At 37.6% G+C, this 12,016-nt stretch overlaps 1 protein-coding gene across 1 annotated transcript in view; it reads right to left on the minus strand.

The window, feature by feature from the left end:
* Positions 1 to 6,087: 6,087 nt before the first annotated feature.
* Positions 6,088 to 12,016, minus strand: part of LOC124795322 (RING finger and SPRY domain-containing protein 1-like) — a 150,652-nt gene continuing 144,723 nt past the window's right edge. The window contains exon 11 of the mRNA XM_047259295.1: positions 6,088 to 6,340. The gene's annotated coding sequence lies outside the window, so the exon portion shown is untranslated. The remainder of the gene's footprint in view (positions 6,341 to 12,016) is intronic.

Raw genomic sequence — 12,016 nt, forward strand, 5'->3', positions numbered from 1 at the left:
TCCATACCGTGTATACACAGCCCTTACAATTATGGAGCCACCGCCAGCTTGCACAGTGCCTTGGTGACAACTTGGGTCCACGGCTTTGTGGGGCGTGCACCACACTCGAACCCTACCATCAGCTCTTACCAACACAAATTGGGACTCGTCTGACCAGTGCACGGTTTTCCAGTACTCTAGGGTCCAACGGATATGGTCACAAGCCCAGGAGAGGCACTGCAGGCAATGTTGTGTCAAATTTTGCTGCACTGTCCTAACAGAGCCTCTCGTGATGCATCCCTCATTGATTTCTGCGGCGGTTATTTTATGCATTGTTGCTTGTCTGTTAGCACTGACAACTCTAGGCAAACGCCGCTGCTCACAGTCATTAAGTGAAGACCGTCAGCAAGTGAAGACCGTCAGCCACTGCATTGTCCGTGGAGAGAGGAAAGCCTGAAATTTAGTATTTCCGGCACACTAGACACTTTGGAAAGTGGAACACTAAATTCCCTAATGATTTCTGAATTGAATGTCCCATGCACTTACCTGCAGCTACCATTCTGTGTTCAAATTCGTGTTAATTCCCGACGTACAGCCATAATCACATTGGACAGCTTTTCACATGAATCATCTGAGTACAAATGACAGCTCCAGAATGCGCTGCCACTTTATAGCTTGTGTTCGCTATACTACCGCCATCTGTATATGCGTGTATCGCTGCACCGTGACTTTTGTCACCTCATTCTACGCATATTATTAAATGGCTAACCCAGTTCATGGGACTCATTCCAGTTGCATGTTACCAATCTAGGGCTTCCAAGAGCAAGAAAAATTTGATTTTCAGTATTTCATATAATGATTGAGTGAATTTAATTGTTTTTAATCTACACAAGCTGTGAATCATTACAAAACAGTAATAGAATTTAAAATGCTGTTCATAGTCTCCCCATTAACAGTTATAATCACGTGCAAGTATTAAGCTGGGTTTACACATGCAACAAGTCACCACAACTTGTGGCATTCTTCAGTGGTAAATATATTTTAGTGGTGTCCTGTTCGACACATCAAACAGACTTAAATACATACTTTTCTTAAGAGCACGATGGCTCCTTGACTTTTGTTTCAGAGTGGATGCACTAGTATCGTCTGAACTCCTACAAGAATCAATAATTTGCAAGTAAGGGATTAATGGATGAGGGATGCTGCATTGCAGCTTGCAGTACATTGATAACTTGGGTCAGAAGGAAAGTGTGCCCGGACGGCCACTAAAGGCAAGGGGAGAATCCAAATTCGAGACCTGATCCGACACAAATTTTCAACTTTTGCTGTTGCATTACCACAATGACCTGTGCAGCTAGAAGTCACGAATTCCCACACATCCTTTCCCTTTCTTACCCCACCTTCTATTTCGTATAAATGCTGCAGTGGCACCGTACGCTAACGTTCATACAGGACACCATACATTCTGCTGCATAGCTGTGCAGTTTGCGAAACAACGTTGTCAGTCTCGGCTGAGGTAATTCGGGCGGACGTTACTGTAATAGTGCAGACTGTGAAACTAGAACTGAGCAGAGTTAACTGCAAAGAAAAGGAAGTGCAAATGGATAAGAAAGTGGATATCATGCAGGAATGAAAAGGAGGCTACCGTTTGAAACTACGTAAACATCTTGAGGCAGAATAACTTACCACTTGCAAATACCCAGACTACATTCATGTAGGAGTTGAGAATGAGAGCACTTAGTAACATCCAACAAACTTCATACATTATTTCAAACCTTTTCTAAAAATTTTCTCGCCTACATGATTAACGTCACTATTTAGCACAGTAGCCCATCTGTAAAGTAATCAGAAGTCTGAAGTAGTTATATACATTGAAGATTGATTCTTTACGGAAAATGGGGATTACTAGTGTAACATGAAGTGAAAACACTGTATGACTACAACAGTGATAGCTCTTTTGTGCAACAGAGGAGATGGATTAGTTATTATAAAAATGCACGTTATTACCTGAGTCAACTGAAAAATATTTTCAAGGAGTACATATGTAGCTGAACGGCCTGAACCACACCACCTGTGTGTAAGGATCTAGGTTCATGTCCCAAAGGGAGGTTGGGAACAGGTTCCACTCAGCCTTGAGAAACCGAAAGAGAAGCTGCTAGAATAAAAAAGCAGCAATATCACCAGGATTTATTTACTGGCAAAATGGCTGGAGGGATATTGGGAATATGCTGATACCATCACCCAAAATCGTATCATCTTGTCGACTGCAGATGGAAAAGGCCCAATCCCATGTTTACAAGTATGAAATATAAAAGCTAGGCCTCATGAGAATAGAAATCAGGACTCCTACATTAGTGGGCAGTGGTAGTAACCAATAGCATAAAAATGCTGTTATTTGACAGTTGTTCTCTCTCCTGTCATAATCAGTTGTTATCACGCTTGAAGGAAATGGCAGCCTTTTTTTTTTTTTTTGTGGTGCAATCCTATAAACTTGTTAGTATACTACCCATTGGAAACTAAACAGCAAGCACTCAAAAGTTTCAAAGTTGTTTTGCGTAAGCTATGTAACCATGTACAGAAAGCTTCTTATACATGATTACATAGCTCACACAAAACAACTTTGAAACTTATTTGCTCATATTCCTGAGATTCACAGAACTGAGTTACAAGACGATTCGATGGCTAGCTTGGTAGTGTTGGATACCAATATAAAGGCTCAGGTTGCAATTTTCAGTTGGCCCTAGGACTGTCATTTATCACTTCATTCACCTCTGCCAATGATTTGTATTTGTTTAAAAACATCTGTCTGAACCTTGGTTCTGAGTCTACATTAAGCTGTAGGTCCCCCTACAACTTTCTGAGGAATTCAGTTCACAAAAGGAGGAGGAACAAAAGGAGATATGCCTAGTAAAGCACTTCAATATTCAAGCCAACCTTTGGATCATAGATAGCTTAACTGTTATCACACTTTGTGAGAAAAGCATAAAATTCTGAAGACAAGCACTCACTCTTCCCATTCCTAACATCCAGAGCAATTAGCTTGTTATGGATCTACTGTGATGTGTACTTGTAGGTAATGTTTTTTGGTGACTTGACCGGCAGGCCGTATGCAGTTTATTAATGACTGTTACACGACTTTAGAAGGGGTTCATTCTAACTGCAAAAAGGAGTCACCACTGGTTCTTAATCCAAAACCAAACTCTAAATGGCGACCAACCACTATGTCAGCTATTCATTCTCCTATGGTGTCATATGGACATCTGCATGAAGGGGCCTCTGGCAAGCCCTGACCTCTCTAGGCTGTTAGTGCGGCTCCTCTAAACTGCAGCCACTGCCTCTTGTTCAAGTAGCTGCTCAGTTGTCCTCATGAGGCATTCTATCCTCATTCCAAGGAAAGACACTCTGAGGTACTGGGAATCAAAAACTTTTTAATTGTTCAGCTGAGTGATGTTTCTGAAATGCAGTAGTTCTCAAACTGACTGTGAGTATTTGTATTGAGTGTTACTGGTATCACAGGTTTACCAGTGCACGCTGTAGTCATCTGTGAGTAGTATGGGATCTTTCTGCAAGATATTTCACCCTGCCAGAGGAATAGAACTGCAAAGGCACAGAGCAAAAGCAAGATTTTATAGTACTTGCTTTGTCCACAATTTCACTAAATATTAATGCAGAGCAACAGTTCCAAGACCACATTGTTTGAAACTTGAAATCTTACATTGTACACACTTTGGCAGAAGCGGTATGCAGTACAGTGTCACCCCTATCTCTACAGAGTCCTTTTGACACCTGAGTTGCTTCCATTTTGTTTAACTACTGTGGCAGGTGCATATGACAGTTGCTCCTATTACTAGCACGTGACCTTAATACTGAACCTTGGCAATGTACTGGGATGCTCTCAGCTCGGATGTCCTTTGTGCCTTACTCTTTTATACTTAATTTCTGAGGAGGAAAATGGATTGTTAAGTTACTGGTTATGCTTATTGTTCAATTATTCATTTGTTTTGAGAACACAATAAGGTGCATCTACAAAGTACAAGAAGTCATAGTGTTACTCTCACTGACAGGCGCACAATTTTCTTTGCATGCACTGATATGACTGTAAAGATTGCCTGGAATGTGACTGACAAAGGAGAGCAGTTTAACACTTATATTTGTAATGCATAACTTATCAGTGTGGATAGGAATATTTCGCGTAAAGAATAAAGCAAGAAATAATGTGAAATCTGAAGTTTATAGTGACATAATGTGAAATCAGCAGTTTTTATGAATTTGCCATTTTTCCCATTCATGTGTAAAGACGTTGTAAGTCTGAGAATAGCAGTTTACTAATGCTAAGTGATTGTTAAGTAACAGATTCTGTTATCTTCCGCATTCTAAAGCTACGTGCAGTATCACTGTGCTACATAAATGTATTACAGATTTTATATTTAATGTAAGCCTCTAAAATTGTAGCACTTGTTAGTGGCCTTCTATAAGAAACTGTCATATTGCTTTAATGTAAAATTATGCTATGTAACACCAGCAAGATGCAGTGCTTACGCGCATGTATATAGTGTCCACTGCTTTCCCTAATGCTCTCATTGCTTAAGCTTCCGTAGTGTTAAGCGGAAGTTTTTTCCTATTCTGAGGTTGTTTTAGCTTATATTTGCTTTTCTTTTCCCACTGAATTTGTAACAGTGATCTTTTGTAAACAGAACTCTACCTTCTGCACACTGAGTTTATGTACATCACTCCATCAGTAAATGTATTAAAAATTTTATATAGAATGTACAGCTGTACATTTTAGTATTTTTAATAGACTTGTAGAGGGATTTCATACTGACTTTATTATAAAATGCTGTTGTTTAACACAATCAAGGTGCAGTTCTTACACGCATGTATTTAGTATTTAGTGCCCTCTATAGCCCAATTTTTCCTGGTCACCTGAGTTTGTATATTTGTAGCAGTTGGTCTTAGTCTCTGACATAAGGTGTATGTAACTTACACAAATATTTCATCTTGTGATGCCTATTGCATCATGTGATGTAATAAGTGAATGTGTACACTTCACAAATATTTTTCTATTAATATTTTATTATGTCTGTAAAAAAATAATTATTTTGTAACTGGTGTATGCATTTTCAGGGCCAATACTTCTGAAGAAGATATTTTTACAAACATCAAAACCATGGTCAAGAGGTAGTAAACCTTTATTTGCAACTGGTTAGCTGATTTTTCAATCTATTCTGAATTACACTATTGCTGTTTCACAGCCATGTTTAAGATTTTTAAAATCAGTTTCAACTGAACTGTGATTTGCAATATTTCAATACAAGACACAAAAAATAATCTCCATGTACATTCTGCATCCATATCTAGGTCTTAGAATCAAGTTTTGTACTCAGATGTAAAAAAATATTCAACAAGTTACAGCCTAACATAAAGCAAGAAACTGAGTATTCTTTCCAGTTTCAATGGAAATGAAAACACACATCAGTAGCCGCTCCTTCTGTAACTTTTATCATTGTCTAGACCGAAGGTTTGAAAATCTATATTAGCCACATGGCAGTGAGCAGTGTTCATTGTAAAGCAGCATCCCGAGTAGCAATGGTGTCTTTTTTTCACGTAGCAATGCAATCAAGAAAATATGAAGACATCCATAAAGACAAACATTACCTATTTTATGTAACTGAGAAAGCAGAAGCTATTTCTCAAAATCAGCTTTCCTTCTAATTTACTAGGTTAAATTTGGTTACTGGAAGCACAAATAGCATTCTGTAGTACAGTGACAGTTTATTTTTAACACATTTTACAGAACAAGTTTCTTAAAGTCGTATCTCTCATGGTAATGCATATCATTTCACACCCCTGAAGGTAGAAGAAATAGAAGATGAGACATGCTCTATCAGAGAAACGAGTATCTCCACCTAGGCAAAAAATAACTTCAAGCAGCGTAGGATATTCATTAATATGCCACACGGTATATTATGTCTTGGACATAGATCGATTCAGCCTTATTAATAAATTATCAGGAAATATTTTTAGGACTTAATACTTTAAAATTCATATTTAAAATTATCTCGGTTTTCACTTTAATATCACAGACAATGAACATATGAGACAGGCACATGTTATAAGAACTCTTTTAATAATTAAACAATACAAAATCACTTTCACTATAACAACTATACATATCAAATAAATATAGTAGTAGTCCTCCTCACAAAAATTGACCAGTATGCGTAATGCAAAATTAAGTAGGACATCTGTACTGAAAACTGCAGGCTTCAGCCATATTGTCACAACACACGACATCACTCAGACTTAATGCTGTTCTTCCTCGAATGGAAGATGTTGCCATAATCCTGACAGTCTTGGCTAACTGTAACAAAAGAAAGGTATTATTACTTCTTGCACATATTTTCTGCTTTTTCATTATACAAGCCAAAGATATTCTATATTTTATTTGACAACTATACAATAGCACCACTTTAATGACAAAGATTCTCTAGAAACAATAGCCGTCTCAAAAGTAGGTTTATTCTCAAACAACTCCATTTGTAGATAAAGAGATATCACATGTACAGAAAGAAAAGACTGTCTAGTTACTAAACTCTGTTCAAAAATACTCTAGAAATGATACTTTGGCAGGAGCATGTGGAGATGGGGGGAAACAGAGTTGCCACTTCCTGCACAGAATACACACATAATCTTACATTTAATTTAACTCCCTCAAACCGCAAAAAATGGCAAAAAAATGGAACTGGCATTAGTTTGCTCTGGAAGAGCTGCACCATGTTTTTATTTTAGTTTTATTTACAGCAACAGATTGTTAATATGATATAAGGATAGTCTCAAAAAGGGTATTTCTTAATGAGGTTATCATATGTTTGACATGTAAGAAACTTTTCTAAATGTAGGTAATAGAGTAAGGAAACTGAACTTTAGAATGCACTGTATTTTCATCTGCTCCAAACTTGAACTATGTCAGAGGTCTCTAACATGAGAGATGATCTGAGGTAAATGCAATGCTTAATTTTTCAAAAACTAATCGGTCACCCATTTGGTTTCATTGTGAGAAACAGGTCGCTAAGTTTATAACTGACTTGTTATGTTTTCTGTTCAGTTCTTATACTTATTTTTAACATAACAAATTTTTCCATGTTAACTGAGATGAGGCTATTTATTTTATACATTTGGAAGAAAGACGCATTACAATACGAAATATGTCCTCCCAGTACTGCAGCCATTACACAGGGTTATCAAAAAGAATCATCTGATTTTTAAAAAAATCATAACTATTATGTTATTTGAGATATGCGCGTGAACAACATGCTGTTGGAAAGAGCAAACTCTTGAGTTTTACATGATTCCTACCAGGAAGCAGCAGTGTGTGTCCACTTCAGTTCTATTAGACGATGGCACGAACAATTCCGAGAAACTGAGACATTGTGTAACAGCAGCTGTGGAAGGTGTACCATATTTACTCGAATCTAAGCCGCACATGAAAAATGAGACTCGAAAACAAGAGGGGGGGGGGGGGGGGGGGGGGGAAAATCCCGAATCTAAGCCGCACCTGAAATTAGAGACTCGACATTCAAGGGGGGAGAGAAGTTTTAGGCCGCACCTCCAAATCGAAACAAAGTTGGTCCATTGTAATATGCGACACAATTTAGGTCGAATGAATGGCGATACAGCTACAGTAGTTTTGTTCGAGTCGTAAGCTTAGCAGTTAAGCATTACCAGGTAGCCATTGCTATGCGTCAGGCGCTCCGTCCGTATTTATACGGGTACCATTCCTTTTTCACGTGCTTTGTCTGGTTTGAATTGATTGCTTATTTTTCTTTGATCTGATAAATGCCGTTCTTTTTGTTATAGGTGTTTACATCACTCTAAGCTGAAAATGCATTATTGTATTGTGTCATGCATTGTTTGTCACATTCTGATAATGAGTGTCTACGACCTGTCGCCGCTTGCGGCATGGCTTGCTTTTGTGCGCACCACCGCCACTTACAATTAAAAAAAAGAGAGAGAGAGATCGTCTCATTAGCGAAACAATGGCAAGAGACTGCTATTTGTTGTTACTTACACTGCTGCTTTCTTTGATAATGATCAACAAGAATTAAATAATAGACTGTGTATGATAGAAGATGTTCAGAACGAGAGTTTAGCGAAAATTTTTCTCCGTTTGAAAATCTTTGCAGATGCCTCTTTAGTACATTACATTCTGCACAGAAATTAGGGTCATCTTAGATTTAAAAATCTAGTCAATTGCCATGCTTCATTTCTGACTGTATCACTATTAGGCATAAGAATTATACGGATATAAACATGACATGATATGTATATTTTTCCGCGTTTGCTGTTGTCTCACTCTAGTTTCATAGTTTATTAGGCAGACAGGACTTAAATTAGATAGCAGCAAACACGAAAGAATACATGGCAAAATGTTTATATTCGTATTATTCTTATGGTGAAGAGAATACTGCATGTGATTCACAATTCAAAAAGTTCCTATTAGCAACCATCTCTTCTCACAGGTAGGAAAATTTCAGAACGTAAAGTTGGCCATATTGACAAACATCCCGAACAGTCTTGCCATTCGGATTTTCATAGTACATTGGAATGCTGTTACATTCGAAGATGAACAATGTGGAATTTGTATTTACTTCGTTGGATAATGTATGAAAATGCAGTGGTTGAAACTAGGGGCGGAGAAAAAAAAGCTCGTCTTCCACCTTTTTTAAAATTTATTTACTGACGCAGAGGTTTTGGCGCCAGTATTTATCATTGTGCGCTACATATATTCGACGGCTGAAGTTAGTTGTGGCGGCACCTACCAACATTTTTCAGAACTTCCGCTTACTTTGCACTCGTTTCTAAGCCGCAGGCGGTTTTTTGGATTACAAAAACCGGAAAAAAAGTGCGGTTTAGATTCGAGTAAATACGGTAACTCAAGACACGCTCACTGCAGTGTGAGAACAATTTGAATACTGCACTGACATGTGCCATGCATCTCAAGAGAAGAATATTGAACACTTATGAAAAGGTATGAAAAAAAACTTTGAGTTTCCCATTCATCAAAAAACAGAATTCATTGTATATGTTTATTACTTTCAGAAACATAGATGTGTCAAATCAGATGGTCCCTTCTGATACATTCTGTACTGCATAACTAGTGAGAAATTTCTCGTATGTATAAGGACTGTGTCCCTGAGATGAACTTCATTCAGATTCTGTTGTTGATAACAGCCTTCTTATTAATATTTATAACTTATGAAATATAATTGTGCTATGCAGTTAATTATCCTGGACACTTTAAATATTCAGCCGAGTTCACCCACGCATCATTTTCGTGCTGATGAGGGAAAAATTGTGTCATTAATATCCTCTCTATCACAGACACTTTAAATGGCACAGCCCTGTCGAGTTTTAATAAAGAGATAATTTTCTCAACTGAATCTTCTAAAATATCTTCATTCTGCCTTGCTTTTCCCATGATGTGCTACATATGGTTAGCAGCTTTCTTCAAGTCTTCAAAGGTACCCATTGTAACACTCCTAACAGCTTTGCTGGCAAATGCTTCGATTGCAGTGGGAGTTGTTCTTACTATTTTTAGGGACATAATCCTTAATTTGGGTCCAATATAAATTTTATTAGCATCCTCATTCAGCTATAGCTTCTCCCTGCAACAGCTTACAGTTACAGAAACATCCATGGTGAAAATCCATGTTACACATCAGTGTAAATAGGGATATGCGAATTCCTGGAAAACACCTCTCCCTTAGTGATCACCAATAATTTGCCGTGTGTCAGACGTTCCTTTCTGTGATCCTTACCACAAACATGACAAAATATCATGTCCTCAGGAAATGGATCTATCATACCAATTTCCTTATGCATACCACTTTTTCCAGATTTTCCATATTCCTCTTCTTTTCTGCACATTTTCTTGTCAGTCTTCACAGCAGTGTTTTCGTATACATTCAGACCTGCAGCAGTTACTTTTGATCAACACATTAACAGAGAGAAGTGAGTAACCACAAAGTTCTCCTAACTCAAAAGACTGACCTCATACACTGACCCAAGAGTGCCAACACCAAACGTTGCCAATGAATAACATTTGGTGAATTTGCTCCTGACATTTTTCAATATCGCACAAAGCTGTATGAAATGCAAAAATAATAGAGAACAACAAATGATCCCACAGAGCAGCAAGCATGAAAGGTTGTGCTACTGGGGGCTAAATTTTGGTAACTATGGATGGTTGCTGCTGCAACAGTTATTAGATGACTGGCTGAATGCTTGCTGTGCCTCCCCACTACTTCTGTCTTGGTTGTCACTCTCCAACAAATTTTGAACAGTGTATAGGCATCACAACACAGATACGTGAAAGGTTTTAAAAAGAAAAAATTTTCAGGAAAAGGTGTTTCTTTTCTTGTAAAAAAAAAAAGGTAGGCACAACAATGCACTGAAGGCCACTAAGTTCTTGTGAAACCTTTCTGGGCAAATGTAGAAAGTTTATACTGAAGAAGAATGCATGAAAATTATGCTGCCACCAAATGGTCATGAGGAAAAGATTAGTAAGATTAGGATGCATTCAAAGGCACACAGTTCATTTTCTCCTCACTCAATAAGCAAATTGAACAGGAAAAGAAATTCATAATATTGGTACGATGTACTCTCCACCATGCATACAGTGGCTTGTGAACTACCTATGTAGGTGGAGAACTTAATGGTACACGGACGATATGAATCTTTCGAAAGGCTGAGACAAGACTGTCATCCAGGATCTTCAATTAAGAGAGACATTTCTAGTTAGATAAGAAAGACATAAGTGAATAACTGACTGCAAAACTTGAAATTTGAGAAGCAATGGGATGTAACTGGCATGTTAGAATCTGTGTATGGTTGAGGGATGATGGACATGGGAGTGGTGGGGGAATGCAGTGTAATGGCATGTCTGGAAACCACAATATATTGCAAAAAAATGTATAACTGAGGAGAGAAAAATAATTGGCCAGATGTGAGTAGAACTCATAGACACTGAAGGTTCCACATCAACTTAATCATGTATATAGACAGTTCAGCCATTCCACAAATTGAGGATCTTAATGGTTTTTGCCTGTTATCGATACTGATACTGGGAAGGTATCAGTCCCAGGGATTCCAAGCCTTTCGAGAATGTTTTAACTTCAAGTTTGAAGTTGCATAACAAATGACAGAAGAATTTTTTGTACAATATAATTACAAATTAACCATTTTCTGATTTTTTTTCCTTTACTTGTACTATGAATCCTTGCTTCTTGCCAAATTTAATGATCATAGGCCAACAGGAAGTACTCTATCGGTTTTGACAATTGAGTTGCAAGTATCAAAATATGTAACATAAATGGCCATATCTTTTCACTGCATTGACACAGAAGCTTCACTTTGTTTGCATCACCAAGGGGCCATAGACCTAAATATCTGACAAATTTCAACTTGATACATTTGTGTGTTCTTCAGAAAGAGTGTTTTGAACAGTTGGACAGACAGAAAGAAAGACAGACAGACAGAGTGATCACCCCTTTAGGGTTCCGTTTCTTTCTGATTGTGATACAGAATTAAGAGTATGTCAATGAACAATTTGTCCTGGTATCTTGCAGGATATTTTTTATATGTGGAAGTAATGTTAATTTTAGGAATAAGTTACTAATGTAAATACTGAAAGTAAACAGTAAGAAAGTTTTAAAGCAAAATGAGAACTGTTTAAGAAAACAAACTTTTTTGATTCTTTGTAAGACAGGACATGACCAAAAGCTACTCTAACAAATTACCAATCAATTGAACTTGTTAACATTGCACAGAAACCAAAAAGACAGATGTAATGATAAGCATGGCTACAGAAAGAGCAGTGTCTCTGTAACAGTGATGTATTAAGATTTTGGAGGCAGAATTTTTACAGAAATGAAGTATTTTGCCAGTGGCCATGTGTGCAAATAACAGTATCATTGTGAGCTGTGGAATTATTGTTCAACTTCTAACTTCTGTTTGAGGAACTCTGCGCATAGATGGA

The sequence above is a fragment of the Schistocerca piceifrons genome, chromosome 4, assembly GCF_021461385.2.
Source record: "Schistocerca piceifrons isolate TAMUIC-IGC-003096 chromosome 4, iqSchPice1.1, whole genome shotgun sequence".
NCBI lineage: Eukaryota > Metazoa > Arthropoda > Insecta > Orthoptera > Acrididae > Schistocerca > Schistocerca piceifrons.